Source organism: Microtus pennsylvanicus, chromosome 18 (assembly GCF_037038515.1).
Source record: "Microtus pennsylvanicus isolate mMicPen1 chromosome 18, mMicPen1.hap1, whole genome shotgun sequence".
Classification (NCBI taxonomy): domain Eukaryota; kingdom Metazoa; phylum Chordata; class Mammalia; order Rodentia; family Cricetidae; genus Microtus; species Microtus pennsylvanicus.
In genome coordinates, this window is record NC_134596.1 from 34,953,191 (window position 1) to 34,968,204 (window position 15,014).

General features: G+C 38.8%; 1 protein-coding gene across 31 annotated transcripts in view; it reads right to left on the reverse strand.

Moving 5' to 3' along the window:
* Nucleotides 1-15,014, reverse strand: part of Dlg2 (discs large MAGUK scaffold protein 2) — a 1,657,078-nt gene that overhangs the window by 377,876 nt on the left and 1,264,188 nt on the right. The gene's annotated exons all lie outside the window — the stretch shown is intronic.

Sequence of the window (15,014 nt, forward strand, 5' to 3'; positions counted from 1 at the left end):
TGAAACAACCTAGAGGATAAAGGTAAATTATACAGGCAGTTGAGCATAAAGGATCGTGGAGAGCTGGTGTCACGGATGACATCTGGGATAGTACAGTGCCTCTGGGCTCCTTTCATGTGGGATAAAAACACATTATCTAGTTTAAGGTACTGTCACCTTTTGTTATATAAACAGGAGCTAAAATTCAGACGTACTTTTATAAAACTTAAGGCTGTAGCTTTAATACAAAGAAATTGCTATCTTAGCCCACCATAAGGGCAGACACAATCAGTTTCATTGCACCCACTGAACACTCTTCCTACATAGGGAAATATAAGGAACACTATTTTCTTACTACATAGTTTGGTGCTTGTAACTGTTTGAAGAACTCACTGAATCTCTGTGTTAACATTGCTGGAGTCTGTTCTAAACTGCCAGGACAGGACCTCAGAAAAAAGAAGTTAATGAATATAAAACATTCCCATGGTGATGTAACCCCTGGATTTCATTTGACGAGGAGAGCTGACTCAATTTTCAATCTGATGTTGACTCTACAGACCAAGAAGATCATGTCACCACTTTTTTCTAGTTAAGCTGTACCATATTTAGAGAAAAAAATAAACTCAAACTGACTAATATATGTCCTTAAAAACATTATAGCTATATTGTATACAGCTAAAGATAAATGCTACATTTTTCTGAGTACCATATTACATTCAAGTCTACGAAAATAGACCTTGTCTTTGCCATAAGTTGGACTCTTTAAACTTTCACTTGTGTTTTTATAATACTTTTAATGCCTGTATAACATTATTACATTATTTAAGAATTAAATGATTCAGTGTTTGGGGAAAGCTCAAATACATTGGGCTTTAGAAGGAGGTACCCTTTTTTCTTGCTTATAGTCACCCGCAGTGTTCCTTCATTATGAATTAATTACTTATCTAAGCTTAGTCATGTATCACCCAAAGCCTTGGAAAAGAAGAGATAAATTACTGGTGTCACAGATTCATGTAGCTCTGCAGTTTAATCTGCCATTCCTTTCTTCCTTGTTTGTGTGTTACTTTTATATGGTCACATGCTGAAGACTAGGTCTCTCTGACTCAGATTATTTTCTTGGTTGTAAAAACACTTGATGCCTGTGGACGTGAATCAATGAGAAGAAACAAAAACTAAGACATAACACCCTTGACTAAGTTCTCTTGCAAGCTAACAGCAAAATCAAAACGATGGTGAGACTGTAGGTCGTCTTTTCAACCAATAGGACTAGATTTCATTAAAGTCCTAGATTCTGCCATTTAGTATGTAAAATGTAGGTCTCAGTACAATACATAGTAAGTGCTACACAGCTATGTTCAGAATGCTCATGCTAGGAACTGTATAAATGTTCACTGAATCAACAGACAGCATTTGCTATTCTTTAGTAAGAAAAAACACATTTTTCTGGCTCTTTCAAGAAAGCCCTAACCTATTTTAAGTATTCTAGATTGTTTCTAGGTCTAAAAATTTTCATATAATTATTAATTTTTAGGTTACAAAGCAGGATGGAATCCCAATGTTGCGGTTGAAGAAATGAAAGAGAAGCTTTAAGTATGTGACATGCAGGGTTTGTGAACCCTCTGAAGATTGAGCCCCTAGTGTTAGTCTCTGGCCACCACATCTGCCTGTGGTCCTTGAGAGAGTCAATCCCCAAGTACATCAGTCTCTTGGAAGACGTCTTAGCCCTAAGCCCCAGAAGGTCCAATACCTACAGCCAGCATGTTAGTCATTCTTTGTCGTTATGTTCCCTGTGACATCTCTTCAGACAGACAAGAAATGCCAATCACTGTCACTGGCATCTGAGTGGCTGGAAGAGATGTCACCATCACTCTAGTAAAGCAATGCAGCGAGGATATAATTTTCTGTGATGTGAGTCAGTTCGTCACAAAGGACCGACCTGTTTATCTTGTTACAAGCACCCAGGGTCGGAAAGTAATGAATATGGAAATCCGCCGAAGGCATTCACTTCCTCTCTTTATTCTGTGGTTACCTCCGGCACTCGTGGAAGGGATAGCTGACGGTATTAGTGAATTAATACACAAATCATTTCTCCTGCTCTGCACTTACCAAAGGCCACAAGAAAATGACTTCTTGGTCTCATCCGCTGAGCCATCAGCATTTATTAGCTCATCTCTGGGTTTCTAATTGCGGGGTCTTGTAGCATGTAATTAACACAGTCCTGGCCCTTGGTGACCTCTGAGCTCCATTAGCACTGGCTATGAACTCTGCTTCTTTTGCATTTTTAATCACAAACACACGCACAATTACGGTACACTGGAGAGGGATACTGCATCCATATCCTATTTAGAAAACCTACCCTGTCTGTCATGGTCCCACCCTTCCCCCACTTGACTCCAACTCAACTCAACCCCTGCATAGCCAGTGTGACATCTACTATTTGACCAGAACCGGGCCCCATCTGTAGTTCATGATATGTGTGGTAGGGATCAAAAGAAAAAGAAAAACAAAACCCAGGACTACTTAATTGGATACTTCTATGAGAATTGGACAGTTGTTAATTAAGGTAAAGAAAAAAAATTAGCTGGCAGCATAAGGAAATGCAGACACACAGTCACTGTTAGGCATCTTCTAACGATAGAGAAGCAGAGTGGACCTCTGCCTCACATGTCCAATTGTCTATGGGTTCGCAGTCTGGGCATTCTATAATATATTCAAGTAAATATTATCTGAAACACACAGTAGCAGAGCTATGGTTAGACCAGGGATCCCGAGACCCAGATTTGGGTTAGTGGAAGAAAGGTTAATGTCCTATAGTAGTTTTTTTTCACACTCCCCTGAGACAGGGTTTCTCTATGTAACAGTCCTAGCTGTCCTGGAACTAGCTGGCCTCAAACTCACAGAGATTTGCCTGCCTTTTATAAAAAAACTTTCTTGAAGATTTTTCTCTACTTTTTTCTTTTTAATCGAATTTTAAAGGTAAGACATAAATCTGCAAGTAGTAATTCAGTGATTACCTAGCATCCTTGTAAAAAGAAGTCCAATAAAACACGAGATAATTAACTACATAGAAACTTAGAGCCACAGAGTTAAGATTCAAAAAATCCTTATGTAATTAAACACTAAGCTGGGGAAGACATCTGTTCATATAAAACCATCAGTCTTTTAAAGATGTTCTTATAAATAACGAGAAAAACGGCACAAAGGTCACTAGCATCTAATCACAAAAGAAAAGACAGAACTGGCAAATAGGCACACACATATAAATGTTTGACCTCAGTGGGCATAAAGCTAATGTAAGTTAAATCAAGTGCCCCTCTCTGTGTCCTATAGAAACAGAGTGTCTCTGAGCTAACAGATCATCACTGAGTTGTGGTACGGCAAGGCAGACGCTCATATTTCTGGTGCTATGGGGGTGTGAAACCACTTATAACTTCCCAAGAAAGCAATGTGGCAGTACATTTCAGAAGCTTTAGCTGGGATCCTGTCTTTTGTCTTAGACATTCTACCTATAGGCGGCTTTCTTAAAAAAAACATTTAAAAATGTGCAAAAATGGTTTTTATATATAGAAAGCTATCTTTTGTTATTAGAACAAAAAGAATAAAAAATATATTTGACCAGGACACAAAGGCATGAAGCCTAAGATATACCCACAAGATGGTTTATACATGTTGATAGTCATGATTTTAATGATTTAGAAAATCTATTGTTTTATGCCAAATACAACATGAAGTTGTTCATGGGGCAAGAGGGGCCAGTGGGTAGTGCCCGATCTATTTCCTCACTAATTCTGAAAGAATCGGACATAAGAATGTGTAAGTTATTAAGCTGGTAGTAGTGGAGTACAGGATCCAGTGTGAACTGAAGTGGGGTGATGGGTCTTTCATAAAGCAGTAACGGCAAGAAAAATTCCAAGACGAGCCTGAGAACTAGCTTCATTTAGAAGCTTGTTAAATGCTTGCGTAGGAGATGAGGTTATAAGATGATGCAGGTTTACAATTCTAGCAGCCATGCTTGGGAAGCCACAGAGGTTACTATTCTTCCAACTGGGTACAATTTAGTACAATTTAAATAGTCCAATCACCCGACTGTTCACTTACTCATTTATTCCTCTGTTCCACATACTCATCAGGGACTTACTCTAAGCATGGCAGCAGAGAATGAGAAACACTAGGTATGGTGTAGTAAGAAGGGCTAAGTGTTTCTTCTGCTCAAGCAGCAACATTTTGGAAGAAAACCTCATTGCAAAAGCAGTTAACCATGTCAGATGAGAGGATAGACATGCCTGGGAACCAACAAGGAGCTGCAGTCCAGAGACCTAAGGAGCTGGATTGCTCTTTTTGAGTTTTCCTGCAGGAATCCCATCTTTGTTTTGTTTTGTTTTGTTTTGTTTTGTTTGTGACAGTTTCTTGCTATGTAGCGTAAGCTGACTTTGAATTCAGTATGCAGCCCAGGCTGTTTTCTGACACACAGTCTTCCTGCCCTTGTCTCAGGGCTGGGATTACAGGCACAAATTACCATAAAAGATCAGATTCTTCTTTGTCCTTCACCGTTTCTCAGAATCATTAGCAATTACCTCCCATGTAAATAGAAAACAAACAAACAAATGATCCCCAAGTCTAATTACCTAAATGTACTTACAGTCTTTGGGGTCCTGAGAAAACGGCTCATCCCTGTGTGTTGGGGAATATTATTTTCAGGTGTGCTGCTTTTGTTTACGCTGCATTTGTTCAACTCTGTGAAGCTGTGATTCTTTGCCTGCCTAAAACGCCTAATGTTCCTAATAATGAACTGAATGGCCAATAGCAAGACAGGAGCAAGGATAGACAAGGCTGGCAGACAGGGTATAAATAGAAGGAGAAATCTAGAAGCGAGAAAAGGAGCATCAAGAGAACAAGGAGAGGAGGATGCCATGGGTCAGCCACCCAGCCAGTCACGGAATAAGAATAAAAGAGGTACAGAAGTAGGAAAAGGAAAAATCCCAGAGGCGAAAGGGAGTCGGGATAACTTAAGAAAAGATAGCAAGAAACAAGCTAAATGTAAGACCAGTCATTCATAAATAACAATAAGCTTCCGTGTGTGATTTATTTGGGAGCTGGGTGGTGGGTCTCCCAAAGGAGCCCAAAAGAATGAAACATCAAACTACGTTGATACTTCAGTTGGTTTCCTTGCCCATGAACCTGAATATTGGTTTCATCTCTACCAGTGGTTCTCAACCTGTGGGTCGCAACCCCTGTGGGGGCTGAAAGACCCTTTCACAGGGGTCACCTAAGACCACCAGAAAACACAGATATTTTCATTACAGTTCTTAACAGTAACGAAATTACAGTTATGAAGTAGAAATAAAAATAATTTTAGGGTGAGGGGTCACCACAACATGAGGAACTGTATTTCAGGGTCACAGCATTAGGAAGATTGAGAAGCACTGCTATAGGTGGGATGTTGTGTGAACAGCGCATAGTGATAGCAAATGACTATCACACACATTGATAGGCAATTGGACAATAGTTCATCAGGTGTATATATCTATCCTGTCACTTTGGAAGATAGGAATTCATTCTTCGGGGATCAGCTCCTCTTACGATGATCAAAACCTGTTTATAATTATTTCTAGGTTGCTGAATACTTAGCTAATAAAAGTAGGGTGCTCAGGTAAATTTTAAAGTCAGAGAAACAATCAAAAACTGTTTAGTTAAGCTACACAGGGCACATTTAAAGGGTGTTCATTATTTATCATTGCTTAAATTAAAATGTAACTGGGTATCTTTATTTTACCGGTAAACCCTTCAATTCCTTTGCCTTGCAGGCTGCCCTACCTTGCCAGTACTTTGTTTCAAGCACTGGAAAGACACCTATTTACTTAGAAGAATAATTTGCTGTTGACTTTGACATTATATTTTGATTTTGGAATTAGCAAATATGTTTAATTTATTCTGCTAATAGCCTCATACAATGGACATGTTCACTTCCACATGAAGACATATACATTTTAAATAATCGTTGATCTCTCTCTCTCTCTCCTCTCTCTCTCTCTCTCTCTCACACACACATACACACACACATACACACACATACACACACACATACACACACATACATACACACATACACACACACATACACACACACATACACACACATACACACATACACACATACACACACACACAACAGTGCTTTCACTTTCGGGTTATGCATTGTACATTATAGATCTATCTAAATCAGGATACAATGTAATTACTTTTTAAAAAACATATTTTTAATTCAAGTTGAGATAGTTACACTAACTTTCCCCTCCTTTTCCTCCTTCCAGCCCCATCCCAGCTATCTTCCCATGAACCCCTCTGGGGCTCCTCCCATTCTCAAGTTGATAACAGGACCATTACTATGTCACCTAACTGCTGTAGAGCTTCTGCCTGCACACAGGCGGTCATGGTAAAACCTATAGTCTACCCTTCAAAGTTTCCATTTCTAAGAATGTGCCTTGCCAAGTGGAGCACAGTAGGTATTCAGAGAATTGTCATCACTGATAGAGTTTGAAAAGGCAAAGGCAAAACATTGGGAAAGCCTACATGGTCATTAGTATTGCAACACACACATGCATTGAAACCATTGCTATTTAAGGTGTTTTTATGACATAGTCACACATCTTTCAAGTGAAAAGGCGCTAAAAAAGTATATATAGTTTAATTAAGTTTGTCTGACTAAGAAAGTTATGAAGTATAGAATGTATTTTATTCTTCTACTTAGTAGAAAGAGAGAGACAGAGAGCAATAGAGAGAATGAGAGAGTGAGAGGAGGGAAAAGAGAATTAGGGAGAGGAAGGAGAGAGAAGTCTGGAAGTGTATGCAAAATAGTTCACCTCACATCCTTCATTTCTGGATAATAACTCTAAAAAGTCTTTTCTACCACTATTTCGTATTTCCTAGGTGACTTTTCAAGGACATCAAAATTTCTCAGTGTATAAACTGATGACCAAAAGCCTTAAATCTGTATAGATACCATCTATCATTGTGAAAGAAATATTTGTGTCTCTGTATGTAACTGTACAAAAGCTCCCAAAATGTGAATGATGTTTTCTTTGAGCAGTGTGGATAAAGGAAAATTTTGATTTTAATCACATTTTCTGTTGTAATTTTAAAAATAGTTTTACTCCATGAAATAATAGATCTTAAATGAGTTTATTCCCATTCTCCCGTCCACTGCAAATGGTAACTGTGAGGTATAAATACTACATTCAGTGGTCTGCCAGTGAGAGTCATTTTACAATGTATATTGACATATCATGGTGCATTCCTTGGATACATATTTTTATTTACCATGCTTCAGTAAAGTTGAAAAAAAGAATTCTATCTATGTATTTTTTTTCTACTCAAGATGGATGGATTTTTATTAAGGAATTTGTTTCGGGTACTGTTATATTCAAACAGTAACACATCTTCAAACATCCATTTACAGAAATAGTAAATAAAAACACTGCTTCTGAGTTTTTTTCTCAGTAATGACCAGTGTATTCCTATGAAGTGTGTGGACACTAAAAAGATTATGAAGATTTCAGTTAAGGCTTTGTTGGCTTCAAGGAAATGATATTCTAACTAAAGTCCTTTCATAGAAACGGTGACACCATGACAACATTCGCAGCTTTTTTTTAAAAAAACTAGTCTGTCCGTTCAGCTAGCATTTCTTTAGTGCACTTAGAGAACATACAGGGAAGCTATGGAAACAGAGGAAAAAGCCTGTTGTTTGGGGCTGTAAGATCTGCCATGTAACGCTTTCCTACTACTTATGAATTTGTGTGAATGGGGAAGTTACTCAAATGGTCTAAATCTTGGGTGCCTTGTCTAGAGAATAAGTTCTTAACATCTACTGTATAGATGTTAGATGTAAGATGAAGTGATATGAAATATGCAAAGCCTCAGGAATCGCCTACTAAATGGTAGGCACCCAGGAAATCACTAATTCTATGTGCTAGATACTAATCCAGGTGATGTGGATGTTAGAGAAATCTGTTCCGATGTAAGTTTTTCCCTCGAGGTTCACTTCATCATGATGAAGGCATATGTTTCTTTATAACGAGATTAAAACAGGATAAGTGCATGGGAGGGAAAGAGATTCTCCACAGTCCCCAGATTTTCTTCTTATCTTTTCACAAACTGCCTGTCCCCTCCTGCCAGTTTTGAGATAACTGTATCTCAGATTCTGCTCCTGATGCTCATTTAAAGAAGAGATGCCGCTTGGTACACAGTCAGCCAAAGAATTCCAAGTACTGACTATGGCAGTAAAGTCTGTTTGTCAGGAAGACTATTGGTTTCCCTTAAACATCCGGGAAAATGGAATAATTGCTGACCTTGACTAGGTGCAACCAAAGTGTGTCCGAGGTCTAGAGAACCGAATAGAGGAACAGCATCTTGGCGACACACCTAGAGAGGGTGGCTGTTCTTTCACTAGTAACACAACAACGGAAACTTGTATCTACTGTATATATCCAATTCAGAACATCCAGCAGATGGGAGGAATTTTAGAATTATGTATTCTGATCACTTTCAAAGTGGAATCATGGAAAAGAAGCCATGTGAAGGTCATAGTAAAACAAGCAGCGAAAAGTAATGGTCTAAACATTAAAACCCCCACGGACTCCCTTGGTTAGTGTCAGGAATCTTAAGGGCAGCTTGGGCTACAGTCAGAAGGGAGGGAAATAATGAGTTTGGCATCATTCCTACCAACCCCTCTTTAAAAACTCTCTTCTATACTATTTTAAGACAGGTACACCTTGGAATTTTGGGGGTGAGTGATGACAGGGTATGTGTGAAAGTAAGAGTTGAATACAAAATTGATACAATGACAGGAAACCAAATTTCTAACTCAACTTATTTGTTTGTATGTATCACAATCCTCGGTTTTCACAGCAACGGATTTTAACAGTGGGTAAAATATGTACATGTGTGTGTATGTACACACAGGTGCACACACACACAATTTCACAGACTTACTCTGAGGCTCAGAAAAGACAAAGGAGCATAGATAAGGAATGTCTCGACAGTGTCTGGAATGTACATCTCATTCACTCTGACATCCAACATGAAGCAAATTAAATGGAGAAAAGCAAAGCAAAATAAGGGTCTATGGTAAGGGTGTGCATTGTTGAATCTCTGTGTGTGCAAGATACCCAGGCCTTCTCAGAAGGAACATATTTTAAAGACAACAGACGCTAAGCAGGCAGGTGGCAGCCTAGGACAGGCGTGGGAATACAAATGCGTCCTTCTCTCCACAGCCTCCTTCTGCTGTCCTTGATGTGAGCTGAGCAGCAGCATCTCTGGACTCTGATACATGCTTCTCCATGACCACACTGTCAATCCCGCTTTTGGGTGTGCTTAAGGGAACACCTAAGGTCTCTGCGTATTAATAAAGAGAAGCTTCAGTAGGAAATAGAGGTGCGTTTGTACCAAGCACTTGCACTAAAGTAAGCTGCTCTTTCTTAAAAAGCATATGTCAAAAGAAAAATGTCATAATTTATTGAACCGATTGTTCACTGTATGAATTTGTCACGCTCTTCTCAGTGCATTTGAAGCAAATATGGAGATAATAATGCTCCCTGTATCACTGGAGATTTGTGATGTGGGAAGGAAAGTAGAATTATACCAAAGGCATTTTGCTTTTTGTTTTTTGATCTTCAAATATCTGAGCTGCTAAAGAATTGATCCTCAATCAGGACCAGACAAGAAAAACAGGCAAGAGAAAACTTATTGTCAGGTGTAATTTCATTTAAATGAGATTAAATAATGCCTTAAAAACAGATGTGTTTCAACACAGTAAACTTTGCACTACTGGTTTTTAAGATGTCTGGTACTTTGAAATATAAAATTGGAGCTCAGATTCTGTTTAGTAAGTCTTGCTCAGGAGAAATGAATGTCTTCTCTTGTACATTAATATTCGCTGTGTCCTTAGTGCAATCCATTTTTTCATAGAATAGACTGCAAAAGGGAAACATTTGTTTTCTTCTAATACATCACATTATGATTTTACCTTTGGTAATGTAATATTCTGACATCAAAGAAGTGATGGACTTAAGTCATGGGCTCCCAAGCCAGTCAGGACATCAGACTCACCATGGTTTTCAGTTCTGTTCATTTGATTTAATAAAAAAAATGGGTCAGTTTCTATTTTGTTCCTGTTTGGTACAGTAATTAAAAGCTATAGCTTTACATAACAGGTCTGTCCTTTTTGAGAAACCTATGAACTAGTCATTTGTTTGAATTGCATCAATTCTGTCCACATTACATAATATCAATATTGCACTGAAGTTTTCTGACTTCAAAATATTCAGCTGATAAGTGTTAACATTTACAGAGCAAATATTAATTTCCCATTTTAAGGGAAGGCATAACATAATTATTTCAGCAGTGATTATATTATGCATATAACTTCGCCTTGTAAAGCAGATGTGTAGTGTACCTATGCTTTTACCTTTTTTGGTATATTTTTCTCCTTTCTCCAGCCCTAAGGACTGAACTCAGCCTCGTGATTTCTAGGTCAGGCTTCACCACTTGGCTCAATCTGTAACCCCCACCCCCATCCCACTATGTATGCCTCTATTTTCTATGGAAAGGGGAAGGAGTGCTTTTCCCCTGTTCACTTTTGAGTCTCACCCGACGAAGCGCTAGCCTAGTAACTGGTGCTCTAAATAACAGTGGAGATTAATAGCCATAACATTAAGGCTAGCCTCCAGGTCAGTTTCTGCTAGCTCTACATAAATGTGTTCTATATAAATAAGCTGACTCAAACCTAATAACAAGCCAGAAGATAGACACAGGGGGCCACCGAGGTAGAGAAGTGATATCATGCAGCCAAGATCGAACAGCTGGTGGGGTCAAACTCTACATTTGTCTACTTGCCTGATCTGTGCTCTTAACCAGGACACAGTCCTGTATCTGGAGCGTGGGTTTTAGATTCACCACTTGCTTTCTAACAGTTATGGGAGAGAGTGTACAATCTCTGCCATGTCAGATTCTCCAGTGTAAAATAGGTAGGATACTTCTCTGTCCTTTTGTATGTTATACTAGGTGATAAAATGTGGAATAGGGAAAGCACCTATCTGGGCAGTAGCAGATAGTGCTAAAGGTTTACCAACATCATTACAAATTCAGATCAGGACCTCGCATAATTAACTTTGAAAACTTTTTGCTATCACACTTAATTCAGCTGTTTCATTTTGCTTTCATCTCCTGTCTGAAGGTGGCAAATAAGTCTTTAAAAAAGATCAGGGCAGAACAAAGCATAGAGCAAAGATATTGGACTCCACTGGCTCAATTGACAGCATTTTCATTAAGAGTCTACATGAGAAAGGACTCAGCTCTATGTCAAGGTCAACCCAATTTAAAACAATTCTAAGATCAGAACAGATGTTTAAATGTTGACATGCACAGCTACAATCACAGCCAAAGCTAAGTTCTTCCAGTAAAATCTGCACGAAGGCATATTCATTCTGGAGAAATAGTCAGAATGACAGGCATTGCGATGACGTCACCACCAACCTGACAGCACCAAACCAGGTTGTAACTGTTTCTAGAATGAGGACATCATAAGACTACAGTTGCACCTTTCAAAAGAACATAAAAGCCAATGAAGCACAGGGAAGATTTTAGAAATCTTCACGCTAGCAAAGCATCTATGTAGTATACTGAAAAGACCAAGACTCTGGAGTGGGTTGGAACTCTTACACTATTCTATTTCAACTGTGTGACTTTTAGAAATATGGTCAACGATGTGGTTTGTGGAGCCTAGTTATCTATGCTCCAACCTAGCTTCTCCATAATAGAACTCTGCCTTGGTGCGTCATTGTAAGATGGGGATAAAAATAGGCAAGACAGGTAAACATTTGAATTGTGGAGTGATGAGGCTTCATGACTTTTTGTGTGTAACACCAATAGCTCTCATTTTAGCTTTCTTATAAAATGAGAGTAATAATACTTTCTTTAAAGACAACACAGGATATTTTATGTTTGAGACAGGGCAAAAATTCAGAATGTGGTAACAGTTATTACCATTTGTTCAAGATGTATTTTCATATTTTGTTATTTTTGTTCACCTAGTCCTAGTATTGACCAGAAATAATTCATAAAGAAGATGAAACATCCTCTTTATCGAATTTAAGTGGTTGAGAAGAACTCTTCATGCCAGGACAACTTAGACGACAGATCAATGTGCTAACTCATGAAACATCTCTGACATCAAATAAACTTTAAAAAACTCGTCTCATAAGTTCTTTGCGGTGTAATGTATGTGCTGTATGTGACAAACCCATAAGTAAGCTTAGACCGAATGATCCTTTCCCTCCCTCTCCCCTCTTTGCCTTCATGGGAAAAAATGTTTACTTAGATTTTCGATAATAAAAGATAAGAATTAGTGTCTCTCTACGAAAAGGGAAAGGAGAAGAAGCGTAATCAACGCTGAGTACTAATTTATCTAGTTGTGGGATCTGTTCTTCAACAGCAGCATGAAAACAAAGTGCCTTTCTCTGCAGCTGGGAAAGCAGAGGGAAGCATAGCCCCACATTATACAGCCTGCTAGGGAAGTCTTCATGGAAACAAACTCAAACTATAGGATACCTATTGTTACCTGTAGTCACCACGCTCTACAGTATGCCCACAACACCTACTCATGCTGCAGAGCTGACCTTGCGTTTCTGACCCGTATGCTCTCATTTTTACACTGATTATAGAGTTTTGATACAGCCCTACATCTGCCTAGTCCCCATAGGCAGGCAACTTCCTTCTATCTGTCTTACTGCCTCCGGAGAGATAGTTACATGGCTGGAAACCCTGGAAATTTAAGAAGTTATCTAAGACTATAGGTGAGGTCTTCAATAATACTCTTTTAAAGAGAATCACAGAAAAAGTCGTAAGTATTTTACAAGTTCCATTTTGAGACTCCTTACCAGATGTTATGTCTAAACCATTTAACCTCTCATACTGCACAGACTCCTGCAGCTTCCATCACTCATAGCTCAGTCCACATGGGTTAATTGGAATCGTTTACCTCATGTGTAAAGAACAGTTACAACAGTTGCCTTCTTAAATTATTATGCTACGTAAACATCGTACTTCAAATAGCTTGTAGTCTGTAAGATATTATAAAAACATCATCTCCTTAAATTCTTATAAATTATATAAGGCATATAAATAATATCTGTATATAACTGGCTGTGTTCTGATTCTGATTATGGCTTGTAAGAATCATAAGTCAGTGTGGGTGCTAGAGGATGAACTGAAGAACCTCTTCCTTCTCCTTTGTGTGTGACCTTTACACTCTTGTCTCCCCTTCCAGACTGGACTCTGGGGAAGCTGTCATAAGAAGTCACTTAGATTGGTCAATTCCTATTGGTATTCCAGTCTCTGTCACCTCCTGCATGAAGCTGTCCCTGACCCATCGGCCTGTACCAGATGCTCTGTCTGAAGCGTTCCATCCTCTGCAATAAGCACACGGCACTTCTATTATACTTGGTGTTTACTGAGCTGTATCTCTGAGCAGTTCACGTTACTGTCTCCCTGAGAATATCAAATACTGGTAACTAATATTTGTTAAATAAGTAAGAGGAAAGCTAGAAAGAAGAAATAATGTATGTTTGTCTTAAATGAAGGACTAACTAACCAAACCAGCAGAAATGGAGAAGAAAGGGAGAAAGTAAAAGCACGACAGTCACACATGAAAGAGAAAGGCATTTAATTTGAAAGAGAATTTTTTACAAAGGAAAGAGCAGGATAGGGACACGGGGAACAATGGGGCAAAGGGAAATCATGTGGTCCAATTATGTGACATACATGCAGAAAAATGTCACAATTAATTCCAATGCTTTGTATAATGGATACATGCCGATAAAACAATATATGCTAGGGAGAGAGGCAAATGAAAGCTTCCGCGGAGGGAGAGTCAGATTTCTTTGGGGTTGTGGCCCCTAAGAGGCTACCCAGGCTCCAGGAGATGGTTCTACATTCACAGACAGGCAGCACTCAGGGGGCTCAGTGGTTGAAACAATAACTCAAAAGACCACATGGAGTTTGAAGAAATGGTGGTGAGAGGGGGTAGGCAAGGCATTACAGAGGAGAGAATCAGATGAGGACAGGGCTGAGCTTTTACTCTCTTAAAAACATGAAAAATCAGTAAGATTAAAAATAGATACATTTAACTTAATTTAAATGAAAGAGCATTAAGAAAAATGTTTCCAAATGCAGCTGGGTGTATAAACTCAGCCAAAAAAATAATTAAGAAACCAATCTGTCAGCATATTAAAGAGTCCAATACTCTTCCATATGTAAATCTATCATATTTACAACACACATATTTACTAGTATTAAATCTGTTCAAGGAACTCTTCTTTTTACTGGGGCTAATATTTAAAACAATCGAGTTTTCCTGTTTCCACAGAACATATATACCTTTGTATAGGGAGACAGGCAATACTCAATTCCCAGGTTGCCAATTAGCTTTTCCCCTTATATCAGTGGTAACACAAGTACTCACTGATGTGCAAAGTGTGCAAAAGCTGCTCTTCTCATTTGCCAATAGCCTCAGCCACATTGCATGGTTTATCATTTCAACATCAATGCCTGATGTCGTATGAAGTAAGAGGTTAGCAAGGAAAACCATTTGGAGACTTCTGCAATAACCAAACAATAAATGTTGTGTCTTGAACTAGTGTGCTGTCTATGGAGAAGTGAGCACATTGTGAGTGTATTTTGAAGAGTTTGCTGGTTGTTGGGGTCCAGGATGTGAAAGGAAGATGGAGAGGAGGCTCACCACAGTGACCACTGTGTCAAGAGCAACAAAGGAATAGAGTGATCATTTACAGTGAAAGGAAGACCACGGAAAGGCAGGATGGGACCAATAGCAGGCTTACTATTGTGCATAGTTACTGTTTAGAAGTCTAAGAGGAAATCAAGTGAGAAGCTGGTTAGACAATAAAGACATAGACATCTGTCTTACACATAAGTAGGAAGCAGGGGTGGGAGGTCAGAAAAACTGTGCAAGTACTATCATAAAA